Source organism: Cydia amplana, chromosome 20 (genome assembly GCF_948474715.1).
Source record: "Cydia amplana chromosome 20, ilCydAmpl1.1, whole genome shotgun sequence".
NCBI classification, from domain to species: domain Eukaryota; kingdom Metazoa; phylum Arthropoda; class Insecta; order Lepidoptera; family Tortricidae; genus Cydia; species Cydia amplana.
In genome coordinates, this window is record NC_086088.1 from 796751 (window position 1) to 813568 (window position 16818).

Sequence of the window (16818 nt, forward strand, 5' to 3'; positions counted from 1 at the left end):
ACTTGACAACTTACTTTAAACTCAAATACCATTGAATTCCCTTACAACCTAACCTTAAAAGAGTGCTTATTGTGTAATTATTGCCTTCATTTGTGTTTTACTTTCAGAATAGTTCTTCAAAGTGTGATAATCGTGTGCGGGCTCGCTTTCTGCCACGTTGGCATATACCTACTGTTAACAGTGTTAAGCATCTGTTAAACTTTATTTCTGCTTAAATGCCTATCGGGGCTTTCTTAATTTCATTTAAACTATAGTGAAGTGCTATTATTCATTCCATTTAAAATTTAAATACGTACTTTACTAAAAACCAGTGAAATTGCATGAGCCTTTTTTATTTCGTGACGAAACCTTTTTAATCACGCATTCACGCTTAATTCATTTGCACTTAAAGGCCCAAACGTGTGTTCTCTTAAAATTTGACTTTCTTAATTGTATTCCGAGTACTTTCGCTGACCTAATCAGATTCTTTTTAACTTCACCGCTGCTTGCATCTTGGTTTGTGTTCGCATATGCACATATTCGTTTGCACAATTTCAGTGGGCAACCTGTCGAAGTGCGTGCCGCGTGCCACGAATACATCGTGCCACGCCCACATCTATCACCACGTGGCAGGTTGTCCAGTGTGAAGCCGCAAGCTGCTGCGACACACCAAGGGCACCTCTGCGTAGCTGTTGAAGTCACTAAGGGGCGTAAGCTGTTTTGCCAATTTTTATTTTCTTACGTGGATAACTTTAAACTCGCATTTAAATTAAAATTTTGTTGTTAAGACTTGCTAGCTCAGCTAAAAACAATTCAACATGACTGAAGCAGCAAAAAGGGAAGCTCTTTTGGCAGAACTACGTGTTAAACGTGGCTCCATAAAGGGCCAGGTTTCTAAATTCCGTGGCTACTTAAAAACAATTACAGAGGATGAAGTGCTAACCGGTGTTAAATTCAATGAGCTGACCTTAAGATTAAATAAAGTTATAGAGTTATCCACGCGCCTTGACGAGCTGCAAACTTCGATAGAAGTAGCTAACTCTGACAATCTTGACAGTGAACTTTTAGAACGGGACACTAATGAGACTCATATTAACACTGCTATAGCTACAGCTCAGAGTATACTTGAACGCTCTCAGGCTCAAAAAATGTCACCGGAGACTTCTGTTAAAACCTGTTCTTCAGGAGGCTGTCACTCGGAGCATCTCGGCTTCAAGCTCCCTCAAATTAAAATCTCTAAATTTGACGGATCTTATTATAAATGGATGGAATTCAAAGACCTTTATGAATCTTTAATTCATAATAATGAACACATTAAGCCTATCCATAAGTTTCATTATCTGAGTTCCTATCTTGAGGGAGAGGCTTCGAGAGTCATAGCAAATTTAGAAGTTTCCGCTGCCAACTACACTGAAGCCTGGAAACTTTTATGTGACAGGTTCAGTAACAAAAGGCAACTGATTACTAACCACTTAAATGCTTTATTTAATTTAGAGCCCATACAGCGAGAATCTGATAAATCATTAAGATTTTTAAGCGACCATGTTACTAAAAACCTCCGTGCCCTTAAAACATTGGGGCAACCAACGGAGCACTGGGATACAATGTTAGTACATTTGTTAGCGGCTAAATTGGACACTAATACTAATTCAAAATGGGAAGAGCATAGAAACACTCTTAAGGAGTGGCCCACACTTGAAGATTTTAGGGAATTTTTAAAGAATCGTGCAGATATTTTAGAAAACCTATACCGCTCAAAGCGGGACAAACAAGCTAACCACAAGCCAGAGCCTGTGGCTAATAAAACTTCATTTAAACATGATAAAAACATAAAAACCTTCATGATTTCAGAGAAACAAAGTGACAACAAGGGTCGGCCGTGCGTCGTGTGCCATGGCGATCACAGGGTGTACGACTGCCCAGTCTTTAGAAAAATGTCAGTCGACGAGCGCTGGGCGCGGGCGTCCACCCTGAAGCTGTGCCATGTCTGCCTCCGACCGGACCACGAGACCCGCGCTTGCAAGTTAAACGGCTGTCGCGTATGTAAGAGACGACACAATACATACCTACACACCTCACCAACTAACACTTCTAATAGTGGAGCTAACATGGAACAGACAGTTCAGTCTACCGATAGTGCTAGGGTTAATGTAGCCTGCGCCTCCACTATGCTAACTTCTGACAGTGCAGAGGTGCATCACACCTTCACTGCTAATACTTTGCTTACCAATAGCGAAGCATTGCTCTCAACTGCTCTAATTGAAATAGTTAACCCTTTCAACAATAAAAAAGAAACTGTGAAGTGTCTGTTAGATAGCTGCTCACAGTCTAATTATCTTACTGAAGCATTAAGACAACGCTTGCAACTTGATCTTCAGCCTCTAACTGCCTCAAATGTTACAGGAATAGGAAATACGCCTCTGACCTATAAGCCTGTACGTTGTGCAGCTCATATTAAATCTAAATTAAGCGATTTCAATGCCAATCTTGACTTTCTAGTTTTAGACCAAATAACTGATCGCTTCCCACTAAAATATGTTGACGTTAGTCAACTTAATTTACCTGCTACTATGCAGCTTGCAGACCCAACCTTTAATGTGCCATCCCAAATTGATATGCTGTTGGGAGTGGAAATGTTTTGGTCAATTGTAACAGGTGCTGCAAAAACAATGCCAACGAGCAAGCGCACCTTCCTAATCCCATCTAAACTTGGGTGGCTAGTAGCTGGCCCGGTAGAGGGAGCCACTACACATGTAAATTCGGTAACCACACGTAGCCATCTTTGCTTAGCTGATCTGTCGGCCCAAATGACAAAGTTTTGGGAGACAGAGGAGCTGCCGTCAGAGGCGGACTCCATCAAAAATGGGAGTGAGTTCGACTCTCACCCCATAGAAAAACACTTTGTTGAAAATACCTATCGCCAATCTGACGGCAGGTTTGTAGTGCGTTTACCTTTAAAAGATACACCAGACTGCCTAGGCAACACATTCAACATAGCTAAAAAGCGCTTATTTAACTTAGAAAAGCGTTTTAGTAAACAGCCTGAGCTTAAATCAATGTATGTTGATTTCATAAATGAATATAGGGATTTAGGGCATCTGTCGGAGTCTAAGCAATGTTATACAGCCAACCACCTCCCTCATCACCCTGTGATGAAGGAGAGTGAATCTACTCGCTTAAGAACTGTGTTCAACGCTAGTTGCCCAACCTCCTCTGGTTATTCTATCAATGATATTCAGTTGGTAGGACCAAATATCCAAAACTCACTGTTTGAAATATTGCTTAGATTCCGTCAGTACAGGTATGTGCTCTCGGGTGACATAGAAAAACAATACAGGCAAATTTTAATGAATGAAATGGACAGAAACCTACAAGTGATTCTATGGCGCGAAGACGAGCACCTACCTATACGCTCTCTCACTTTAAATACAGTAACGTATGGCTTTGCGTCGGCGAGCTGGCTAGCGGCTCGCTGTTTGTGGCAGTTAGGGGCTGAGAGCAAGGATCCTTTGGTTAGGACCATTATACAAAATGATTTTTACTGTGATGACTTATTAACAGGCGCAGACTCTGAATCAGAGCTGCTTCATATACAGGCCGGCGTCTCACAGTCTTTAGCCTCTGGTTGTTTCAATTTGCGTAAATACCGTTCGAATTCAAACGCGTTACTAAAGTCAGATTTCATTAATCAAGATGATCATCTAGCTTTGAGTCAAGCTTGTCAAACACTTGGACTGGGGTGGCAACCCAGCCAAGATATATTAAACTTTTCAATTAAAAATGATCACTCTGATGAAACAATTACAAAACGAACAATTTTGTCTAAAACGTTCCAAGTATTTGATCCCTTAGGTCTTTTAAGCCTGTGCACAGTCAAACCTAAGATATTAATACAAACCTTGTGGAAAGAAGGCAAATCTTGGGACGAGCCAGTTTCGCCTGAAATACAGCGAATCTGGTCGCGATTTATAAAAAATTTGCATCACATTAAAGGACTCAGTATACCTAGATATGTATTGTGCGAGGCGCCCTCCACAATAGAACTACATTGCTTTTCTGACGCTGCAGAGACTGCATATGCAGCCTGCATTTATGTAAAAACTATTTCTGACTCGGGTGAACAACAAGTCCACCTGCTGTGTGCGAAAGACAGAATAGCTCCAATCCGGCGCACAACTATACCACGATTAGAATTAGCTGGGTGCTTGTTAGCAGCACAAACATATGCAGCCGTAGTAGGAGCCTGGAGACGTCCTGTCTCTCGCACAATATTCTGGACTGACTCTAGCTGCTGCCTGGCTTGGCTAAAGACAGACAGATCCAAACTTAAAACTTTTGTAGCAAACAGAGTAGCCGCTATAGCCAGACTCACTCCCGGAGCCACCTGGAGACATGTACCTACAAAATAAAATCCAAGTGATCTTGCAACGCGTGGTGTTGATCCACAGCATGTCTCTGGAAACGCTCTGTGGTGGAAGGGCCCCGAGTTTCTATTAAAGCCTGAAAATGAATGGCCAGAGCTAAATTCTGTCGAGCCGGAGGTCTTGCCAGAAATCAAAGTAATGTCTATGCTTACAAGCACAGACGATGGACCATCTGTCATTGATTTTAATAGATTTTCTAAATATAAAAGGCTACAACATACTATGGCTTATGTGCGCCGTTTCATAAATAACTGTAAGCCCAGCCTGCCTAAATTAACTGGCTCGCTATCGCCACAAGAGCTTACAGACTCTTTGCATACTTTAGTTAAAATTGCACAACAGCAGTCATTTGCTTCTGAACTTGAAACGATGCGCAAAGGTCATAGGTTGAGTCCTAGATCACACATTATAACTCTGAACCCATTTTTGGACTCACAAGGTCTCTTGAGAGTCGGGGGAAGGCTAGATGCTTCAGATTGTAGTTACGAACAGAAGCATCCCATGTTATTACGTGCTAAACACACACTAACCAAACTCATTTTTACACATGAACACATACGTCTCTTACATGCAGGGCCACAGCTATTGCTATGCTCAGTACGGGACTTGATATGGCCAGTCGGGGGCAGAAACGTCGCAAGGAGCACGGCCCACAATTGTGTCACTTGTAAAAGAATCGCTGGCCAAACTTTAAAAAATATAATGGGCAATTTACCAGCGCAGCGCATAAATGCTGATTTTCCATTCACGTCAACAGCTGTTGACTTTGCAGGTCCTTATTTAATAACAGATCGCCGTGGACGTGGATGTAAAATCACTAAATGTTATCTGTGTCTATTTATATGCTTAAGATATAAATGTGTTCATTTAGAAGCTGTTAGCGACCTGTCTAAAGATGCATTTGTGCTGGCACTCCGCAGATTTATCGCCAGGCGCGGCAGACCTGCGGAGCTGTTTTGTGATAATGGTAGAAACTTTGTAGCTGCAGCCAAAGAGATAAATGATTTTTTTAAGTTATATGAAAACGATATATCTGATTTTGCAGCTGGTCAAGGTATAAAATTTAAATTTGCGCCAGCTTATGCTCCTAACTTTAATGGCTACGCGGAGGCCGGCATTAAAAGCGCCAAATTTCACCTCAAACGAGTTTTGGGCAATACACACCTTACCTTTGAGGAACTTTCGTCTCTTTTTAGCCAAGTGGAGGCAATTTTGAACAGTAGGCCTCTCTGCCCACTCTCCTCCTCCCCTAATGACTTTTACCCCCTTACTCCCGGGCACTTTCTCATTTTTAGGCCGCTCACGTCGCTGCCGGCTCCGCCACTGCAAGACCGGAACCCGAACCGCCTGGACCGCTTCCTGAGGCTAGAACAGCTGCGGCAACACTTCTGGAAACGCTGGTCGACCGAGTTCGTGTCCCTACTGCAACAACGCTACAAGTGGCGCGAGAGGCAACGCGATCTACAGCTCGGAGAGCTCGTACTCATTAAGGAGGAAGGCTTGCCGCCTTTGCTATGGCGCATGGGCAGAGTCGTCAAACTATATAACGGAAAGGATGGCGTGCCGCGCGTAGCTGACATCAATACCGCTAGAGGGATAGTCAAGCGAGCACTCAACCGAATATGTCCGCTGCCTGTACAACAGAGAGAGTCCTGAAAGACCCTCGGCTTTCAGCGTCCCGGAGTATGTTAGCGCTGTTGGCAGCACCGCCACCTTCGAGCCAACCAATGATGTGTTAGAACGCAGCCCTGCATCTCCAGGATGCCAACATGCACGGCGAGGTCAGCGGCCAACCAGAAAGCGCGATGCTGGCGCCAGAGTTTCGCCTATGCAACGCATCTCCAGGCAGCGCGCCGCAAGCACACTCTCTTGCATTCTAACCACCGTACCCATCGCGCGTGTCCTAGACTTATAAAGAACCTTATATATTGTACTCATTGAATACCATTAAAAATGGTAATTTAATTTAACATTTGTTTTATTTAAATAGCGCCAAAAGGGCGCAAACACGGGCTTTCTTAACTAAAGTGTCATTCTATGGAACTTGCTAACTATGTAAACAAAAGTCACTAGTAAATTCATATTTTTTTACATTTTCAATATGGTGGTTCGTTTAAATAGATAGCAAGTTCCATAGAATGACACTTTAACAGGCTTAGACGGTTTTTCTTAAGTAACAGCCGTATTCTAATTTTAATAACAGGATATGAATTAGAATTTCTATCAGATATGGATCTGATCTCTTTGTCAAAAGTAACGTTGTTGGTTGAAGAAATGTCCTTTTATTAAAATTAGAATACGACTGTAAGTATACGTAATTTCATTATATACGTAGCTAAGTATTCCTTCCATTTACCTCTTTAAAATGCGAGACCTATTTCGCCACCAACGATTCTATTGTAAAACCCAACAAAACATCCAATACTTGAAACACTTTAAAACTCCCCTCTCACTCAAATCTCTGAAGCGTGAAGAAGACTAACTTCACAATTTTAGTAGAAAAGGTAATAAGCGCCTGTATACTTTGTACGGCGAAATAACTTTTTGGTGTTGACTGTTCTTTTCGCAACGAACCTTGATTGCAAGTGTTACGTGATTGAGGTACGAAACAGGGCATCTGTTCTGAGACTTAAATTATATTAACATTCAAGGTACTTCTGAAACCAGCTACTAAACAATACAGGCCCCGTAGCCAACGTGCCAATCGCTAACGCTCCGTAGCGAACGAAACGCAACTGTCACTGTCACACTAATATGGAAGAGCGATAGACGACACAAAGCGATTCGATAGCGAAGCGATAGCGATAGTCACCTTGGCTAGGTCGCCTGGATGGATTTAACAGGTATTCTTTTATAGTCACTACAGTTTATAGTATTTTTCACATACTGGGTTCGGTGACACAATCAATCAAAATAAATAAATAAAATAAAATAAATAAATATTAATATAGGACATTCTTACACAAATTGACTAAGTTCCACGGTAAGCTCAAGAAGGGTTGTTTTGTGGGTACCTACTTAGAAAATTGTATCAATCTTGATACAATTTTATTTTGTGTTTCATAAGGTAATGAATTGTATGGACATGACAGCTGTAAGGAGAGTCAGCTTTGTGAAGTATAGTTTGTCAAAATACTGTCTCATTTCAAACATAGATAGAGAGAATCATACTATCTTTGTCTAACACTAGTACTAGCACCCAAAAGAAAAGCATGAGTATAGTTTTTTTGGTTCTTTTTTTATTCATTTATTTATAGCCTTATTTGTCTCTCATCTTACATGTAGCCATGTAAGATGGTTATTTAGAGTATAAAATATAAAAAAAAATAAGAAAATAAAGCGGATCAAATTAGTACAGATTGCAGGCAATGTGCAGAATGTCTTTATTTATTTACATGTATATCTTTAACTTTTTTTTAATATTGACATAATTAATACATCCTCTATATATATGTATATATATATATATATCCAACTCTCATTTACACTTCCTGATAAGGAGGCCGAATTTAACCACAGTCGTTTTCGGCCACCTAATTAAAAACAGTTAATAATGGTAATTAATTACGGTTAATTAACAGCTACAAGCGGGTTAAATTAGAAAAGTTAAAGTGGCCAATATTAGGGTTATTTTGGGAAGTTTATGGTTTTATATTTCCCTTATTAGACTCATTAGATTATGTTAACCCTATCCTAATAGGGTTGGGTAAATACTCTTTGGTTTTTCGATTAATTAAATAAATAAATATTAGGGGACATCTTACACAGATCAACCTACCCCCAAACTACACAAAGCTTGTATTATGAGTGCTAGACGATGATATAGGTACATACTTATATAGATAAATACATACTTGTATACATAGATAACACCCATGACTCCGGAACAAATATTTGTGTTCATCACACAAATAAATGCCCTTACCTGCCTTAATGATTCAGTCTATAATATGAAGTAACAAAAATTACTTCAGTTTTTGAATAAGAATCTCTCTGCTTAGCCATAAGGTTGACTAGTTGATAATGCCTTAAGCCCACCTTTTTTATGTAATAGTCAGCAAACGAGCAGACGAGCCGCCTGATGGGAAGCGGTCATCGTCGCCCATGGACATAAGCAACATCACAGGAGTCACTTAAGCGTTGCCGACCCTTGAGAACCCTAAATACCCGCTTCTTGAACCTATTGTACCTATTGTAGTAAGATGTTTTCTTTTGTGCGATTAAGGGTAAATTAATAAATAATTGAGTTTAAAGTACTTAAATGTGGTTTCCTTAATCAGATTAGGTATAATTAGAAAAAATACAACTAGGTACATATATTTGATCATGCTGCCAAGTCAATCTCTTGCCATAAATAGGAACTTACATAAATACTTTTCTAAAATAATTGGTAGAATGAACTTTTAAAATAATCATTACTTTAAAACAATAAAAACAGTACCATTGTATTGAAACGGCGTTCAAAAATACAGTAAAATTTATTTCTGATCACTTCTAAATCCCCTATATGAATGAAATGAAAAAAAAAATTTTTTTTTTCATCATTCATTTAACTTAAAAAAAGTTATATTACATAATTATATTATTTAGTTGTAGTAAAATATATTATAATAAATTCCTTAAGAGCGCTCCATTTTGAAATGAAAATCTCATTTTCCGAAAAAAATTACTAGACATGTTCTTTCCGTGTACCTTTCATATAAAATCAGCGTCTGAAATCTGATGTAAAATAACACACTCGTTCTAGTCAACATCATAATTCCATTTTGACAAATGATGGATGCCACTGTTCAAAATAAACACCGCGCCGTGGCGGGCCGCCAGTCCCATTTGTCATGTACCCCGTTATGGTTGACAGGCTAAGTGAAACAGGCAGGCAGACTGACAAGCAATGACAATACATGATGATTTTTGGGGTAGGATTCAAAACCACTTTTTCTGACTCTGAAATTCTAATGGTAGTAAGTATGTGAACATAATTAGTTATTATTTCTTATTTTTCAAGTAAAATTAATCTTATACTATGTAATTACGCTGTAAGGTCTTATAAGTAATTACGCTAAGGTCGTATAAGGAGCGTATATTTCTTTGATTTTCAAACGTAGGTTAAAAAAACATCTGATTTTGCTTGCTGAAACTAAAAGCAATCGCTGCTTTGTCGATGAAATTATCAATTTTGTTCGTTGTTTGAGAAAAACGCTAGTAGACGGAATAGTCCCTATGACGGAATTACCAACATTATTTAAATTGTCAAAAACTGTTAACCTTGAAGCAATGATGACAGCCTATCATGGTCTTGTAGCCTCGGTGTTAAGATATGGCATTATATTTTGGGGCAACTCAGTTCATAAAGAAATAGCCTTCAAAGCACAAAAACGTTGTGTACAATCAATGTGCGGACTAAAAGTCATAGATAGCTGTGTACCTTTCTTTAAGTCACTTAAAATATTAACACTGGCATCGTTATACATACTAGAAGTAGCTATATTTGTCAAAACCAACCTAAACTTATACAGCAGCGTTTCTGAAGGCCGGAGATTTCCAACACGTCAACAATATAGTCAGAATCTGAAAACTCTGCAGGGTTGCAACACCGCGCTGGTGAAAAATGGCATCTTAGGCATGGCACCGATAATATTTAATAAAATTCCAGACAATTTTAAAGTACTTGACATATATGAATTCAAAAAACAGTTTACTTCGTATCTTATTGACAAATGCTACTATACTATTAGTGAATACATAAATGATGATAATGGCTCAGACTTGTATTAGAATTGTATTGATTATTGACATCTAAATGTATTTTTTTCTATTGACAGTGTATTTAAATTTTATATTATAATTGTAAGACATATATTGATATTGTTAATATTTCAGTCTGTAACTTGTATTTTAAGTGAAATTTGTAGTAGTATTAATGTTAATGTATGACTATGCTTTCAGGTAGGTAGGTTTTTTGGACATAAGCATGCGTTTATTTGATAACCGCACGAGACAATTTTGTACACCTGCATAGAGGGTAAAACATAGAGATCAAATGTATAAATTAATGTATCTACCATCTTTCATGTTACCTATGTTTAACAAAATAAATGAAACTGAAACTGAAACTGAAATTAACCTTATGGAAAGTAAGAAAACGTCATATTGAGTAGGGTGACCAAATTGTATGCAAAACTATTTTTTCTACGTGTCATCTGAAAAAAAATCATCATTACTGGTGATAAACAATAATTAACACCATCATTATGCTCATCTTTGAATTCTGTGTTTTGTCTTGTTCTCTTACTACACGACCCCGAAATCATCCTGTATAGTATATCGGCACATGGATATCCAGTTGAATATATTCGCCCCAATATTGCAGCAGTAATGCTGATGCAGTATGCATTTTTAATGCGTTTTTTGCATTATTACGAAAGACGTTCTAACTGATTCTCTATATTTTTTACATTATCAACAATAATATAAATCGATAGGCAGGCCGTGTATAGAAATTTGGTAGATACCTACTCTAAATATTGATTTATAATCATTAGGCTATTTTAGTCTACAGCGGGCAATTTACTAGGACATATTGATTTGCCTAATATGACTTAGACTTATTATATTTCTGTCACGTTATTTGGTTTAGGTAGGTAGATGGATGAGTAAGTAGGTAAATACCTAGGTGGAGATGTAGGCACTGATGTTTAGGTAAAATATTAACTATACCATTTTCTTACCACCAGACATCGAATTTTAGAGGGCGGGAGGGAGCTAGTTAAGTATTGTAATTACAATCTATAAAGGTTGATTCACACTAGACCGGCCCGGGCTCGGGTCGAGGCGTCCGACATGTCATTTTCTATAAGATAAGATAAGATAAAAGATAGTTTATTCAAGTAGGCATAATTACAATGCGCTTATGAACGTCAAATAAAGCTAGGTAGACCGGCTCCAACCCTACACCTCTGCCCCAAGAAGATTTAAATCCCCCCTCAATGGGACCGGCAACAAACTCGGCGGGACACATCTTTTCAAAAATAATCTAATAATTAACATGCATTACGAGAAAATAAGGGAAAAAATACAATTTAAATTACTATAGAATATGACGGCTGATCGGTGATCACGTGGTGCTTTCCATGGAAGCCGGAAGCTCCGGCCCGGTCTGTCGTGAGTCATCCTTAAATCTTTGGTTTAAATATAACTACGTTGACATGAAGAATTTGAACTGTCACAGAGACGTTCAGCTTCCTTTAAAGAAGTTGGTTCCATCGATCGAGCCCGCGCCTTGCCAAGATATGTGCGGCAAAGAGCCAGGGCCTAAATTCTCCTGTAATGGATATAATTTCCAATCTAATATTAGCATCTAATTATAGCCTTTAGTCGCCCATATAATTTTTAAGGTGCAGTGGGTTCAGCCAGTAGAGTTTTTGATAAATCGTAGCGCGTTTTTAGATCGTAAAAAGTTTGCCAAAAAATATGCCAATCTCATTACCACATTTACCTTAAATCAATATTTTGACGTTTGCTTCCTTCCACAAAAAAAACCGGCCAAGTGCGAGTCGGACTCGCGTTCCAAGGGTTCCGTACATTAAGTCCGACTCACGCTTGACTGCACATTTCTAATAGGTTTTCCTGTCATCTATAGGTAAAGAACTATTTTGTGTATTTTATTCAAAATTTTAGACCCAGTAGTTTCGGAGATAAGGGGGGGGGGGTTTACATATTTTCTTAAATAACTGCTAAAATATTAATCCTAAAATTATAAAAAAAATATATTTGAGATTCTTACAATGAGCTCTTTCATTTGATATGTAACACGATATAGTTTGAAAAACTTTTTTATTTTATTTTCTCATTTACCCCCCAAAAATGGCCTCCATATTTAAAATTCATTTATTTACGTTACACGTCCATCTTTGGGTCACAAACTTACATATGTGTGCCAAATTTCAACTTAATTGGTCCATTAGTTTCGGAGAAAATAGGCTGTGACAGACGAACGGACAGACAGACAGATGCACGAGTGATCCTATTAGGGTTCCGTTTTTTCCTTCTGAGGTACGGAACCCTAAAAAAAACAAAATTCTAAATATATTTATTATTTACAGAAATTTCAATAAAAGCAGTACAATTATTCCCAATATAAAAAAGAGTAGAAATGTAAACCAATATAATCTCAATGCGTAGAAATCGCATCCCAGAATAGTGTCAGGTGTATCTTTCCCAAGCCCAAAGAGTCATAAGTCACAACAATTTCAATACTGAAGTGTCACCTTTTTAGAATGAGGGTAATGTGCTGACAGATTTGCAGTTGCCATGTGACAACTGGACTAAAATGGAATAGACCATCGTGCCAAGTATCGGACATTGTTACGTTGTTTTAGAATTTTCAAGCCTATTTAGTATCCAACGCTTCAATCTCTGAATCTGTTGCTGTATTAGGCCAATGGATCAACGTTTTCTTGATCTTATTAAGTCCCGTCAGCCAGGAGACAGTATTATTAAGTATGCATATGTGAAATCTAGCAATCTAGTGGTAGTTGTTTATTTTCCCAGAGTTAAACCGAAATTGCTGCCAAAAAATTATGCCTATTTCAAAGAAAGCAGGTAAGTAGCTACTTACGTAGTTATAGTTGGTCAAACCAATTTTTCAGTAAATATAAGAACCATAAAACTTTACTCATCCTTTTCTTTTGGGTGCTAGTAATAGTGTAAGACAAAGATAAAATGATTGTCTCTGTCTATGTTTGAAATGAGACAGTACTTTGACAAACTATAATATTGTATAATGAACTCAGTTCTCAAAAACGTATTAATACCAAACAGACTTTGCCATAGCTAACAATGTAAGTTCGTCACAAACTACGGGCTCTTGAACTTGATAGCGAGGCAAGTTGGCCAAGTTGCGATCATTAGTGTTCGTGACGTCACAGTTTGTGGACTTCATAAATGTAACAGGCACACTATACGGCGTATTTACGAGTAGTACGGCTACCATTTTGACACTGACATATTAGCTAGCGTGAACGTAGCTTACTCTCTATGCATCTCGCTCGTAATGGCATATTAATGCGAGCGAGATGTATAGGAAGTAAATATCGCCTGTACGGACTACTAATACACGATGTACGGACAAGTAGGTACGAAAGGTTTTTTTTTTGTTTTAGCATTTTTTGACGAAGCTTGTTGTGGAAACTGTTTTGCGTACGTCTACCGAGTGAAATGCACGATAACTGAATCACATCAATTAGATCAGTGATATAGACATTTATTGAACAACAACAAAGTATAAACTAAAGAAGGCCCCTTGGGCATAGTGCCAAAGATACTGGCAGTATTTCCTCGCTGAATTGCAACGCTTATTCGTTGAGCGAGGAAAAGATTAGTTTTAGTTAGATCAGTTAGATATCATTCTGATATCAGTATACGTTTGAATTGGCCTGTAATTTATCTTATCGTGATCTTAGCAAGATCATTAATAACATTATACCTCTGAAACTTCTTCGAGCACCTAAACAAAAATCGCGGTAACAGTAAGCTGATTATAGATCGTTGCAAACTTCATTCCACTGAAGATCTAAGGTAGAGACGCCACGAACTTTGGCCGAATACCGAATATTCAGCAACAATGAACTAGACTAATGATTCAAACTATTTTTCATAAACGTCAAATATTAATTAGGTCTAGATACTCTATGGATCGGCAGTGGCGTGCACAGAGATTTGAGACTGGGTAGGCAAAAAAAAACCGGCCAAGTGCGAGTTGGACTCGCGCACGAAGCGTTCCGTACCATTACGCAAAAAACTGCAAAAAAATCACGTTTGTTGTATGTGAACACCACTTAAATATTTATTATATTCTGTTTTTAGTATTTGTTGTTATAGCGGCAACAGAAATACATCATCTGTGAAAATTTCAACTGCCTAGCTATCACGGCTCATGAGATAAAGCCTGGTGACAGACAGATGTACGGACGGACAGCGGAGTCTTAGTAATAGGGTCCCGTTTTTACCCTTTGGGTACGGAACCCTTAAAATAAGAGCTACTAACAGTCTTACTAGCTTACCAACAAAAATCCGTGATGGTTTCACATCCTTGTCAAGTCGGTTAATAATGACGTACGTAATTAAGTATGTAATTAACCACGGCAAATATACGAAAACAGATTGATTTTACTTTACCACTTGTTTGTGTTAACTGCAATTCCGATGTTCACCGGCCCTTTTCAATCACTTTTTTTTGCTAAAAGAAAGCTTTGAGTATGCATAATTTTTAATAGACGGTACACACACACACCGTACAACGTTCACAATTTAAAATATCCATATTTTCACTAATCACAATTATTCTAATTGCCGGTAACTGTTATCGTTATCTCACCAAAACAAAATAAAAAAAATGCAAATAAATAAGTAAACTAAACGAATAAAAAAGTAGTCTCGTCTTTATACTAAGTTACCATAACAAATGCTACTTTTTAAAATAGTCACGTAATCATGCATCGCATCGGAACTATTCGGAAACCTTCGGCCTTGATCGTTAAGGATTCGAACGATAGGCGCTGCCTATCAGCGTCTAAATGTGTGCATTACTTGTATCATTGTGTGCTCGTATTTATAGGAAGGCCCACTACACTGTTACCGCGTAACTACGACTCACGGACATGCACACATAGAAAGGTTTAGGCCGAAATGTTTTCTGTCTTTGCCGTGCAAGGCGGCAGGCGCGCAGCGGCGCTAGTGCCGCGTGGCCCGCGTAGTGTAAACTTCGTTGCGTAGAATTATAGATGACGACAACGGACACCGGTAGATGGAGCGCTTATTAATTTTTTAGAATGTTTTATAGATTACAGATACGATCAAGTATAAATTAAAGTAGTTTAAAAGGATAGATATCGGAATTATAGTAGGGTAGGCAGTGCCTTTTTGCCTTTATGAAGTGCACGCCACTGTGGATCGGATTATGTCAGTGTCAAAAGTATAAACTTTCTTCAAACAAAAACGTTTTTCGTAAGTAAATTTATATTCGGTATTCGGTCAAATGTGTAGGGATGTAAGACCCTATACATTTGGCCGAATACCGAATATAAAAGTGGCCGAATCCCGAATATTCGCGACATCTCTACTCGAAAGTCCTAAGTCCGTTGTGGTCGATTGATGTTGTAAAGTTTGTAAAGTTTAATGGCTACGCTTTGACTTAAGAACATTCTGTTTAAATATATTACTTAAATGGTACCGTTAACTCAGGTAATTTTAATCCACAATTTACAACTATAGTCCAAAATCAAGTTCCAGTAAAATTATGTACCTACCTATAGATTATTATATGTCTATGTCAGTCTATAGAAACTAAAAAATTCTGAACTTACCAAGTGTCTTCTTCTTCCTCGCGTTGTCCCGGCATTTTGCCACGGCTCATGGAAGCCTGGGGTCCGCTTGGCAACTAATCTCAGAAATTGGCGTGGGCAATAGTTTTTACGAAAGCGACTGCCATCTGAGCTTCCAACCCAGAGGGGAAACTAGGCCATATTGGGATTAGTCCGGTTTCCTCAAGATGTTTTATCTTCATCGAAAAGCAACTGGTAAAATTAAATATCAAATGATATTCCGTACATTAATTTCGAAAAATTCATTGGTACGAGCCGGGGTTTGAACCCGGAACCTCCTAATTGCAAGTCACATGCTTTCACCCCTAGGTGAAGGTTTATTTGTACTAATTAATACTTGTAACCATTGCTCAATAAACTTTCATTTTAATTTTCATTAATTTTTAGTGTCAAACTAGTGGTAGGCGTACAGGTATAGTTAGTTGGATACTTGATTAGCGCCCTCTGCCCGCTAGATTACTCAGATACCACCTGAAAAAAACCTTTAAGGCACTGACATAAAGTATAAATTCACGTGGCAAAAAAAATTGAAACGACTTGTGATTTTTTTTCGCCGAACACAATCTTTGTCCGTTGTCTTAAGGTGTATTTTCAAATGGCATTAGTTATTAGACCGGTAGGCCAAGGCTAGCTCAGATGTTATCACGGACAACAGTGTTGCTATCTTTGCTGGTACTTGGCTCCACACTAGAGTTAGGTTGCATACAAACTTGTTAAAATTTTTATTTCTACATGACACAAATTAAAACTGGAAATATACACTGTCTTGGGTGGGACTAGAACCCAAGTATATGGATGCAAATTTTAAGCTCAATCGGAAATCGGGAATAAGTAGGGTCAAAATTAGCTTCCAAGATTTGACCCACACTAATAACTAGAGATGCAACGGATAGTTGTTTGGCCGGATACCGGATACCGGATATCCGGCCTGGACACTGGCCGAATATCCGGTATCCGGCCTCCGGATATTCGGCCGGCGGAACTATACCTATATTTTGAGTTTTGCAGGTCCGCGTCGTGCAGGTTTCGACCTG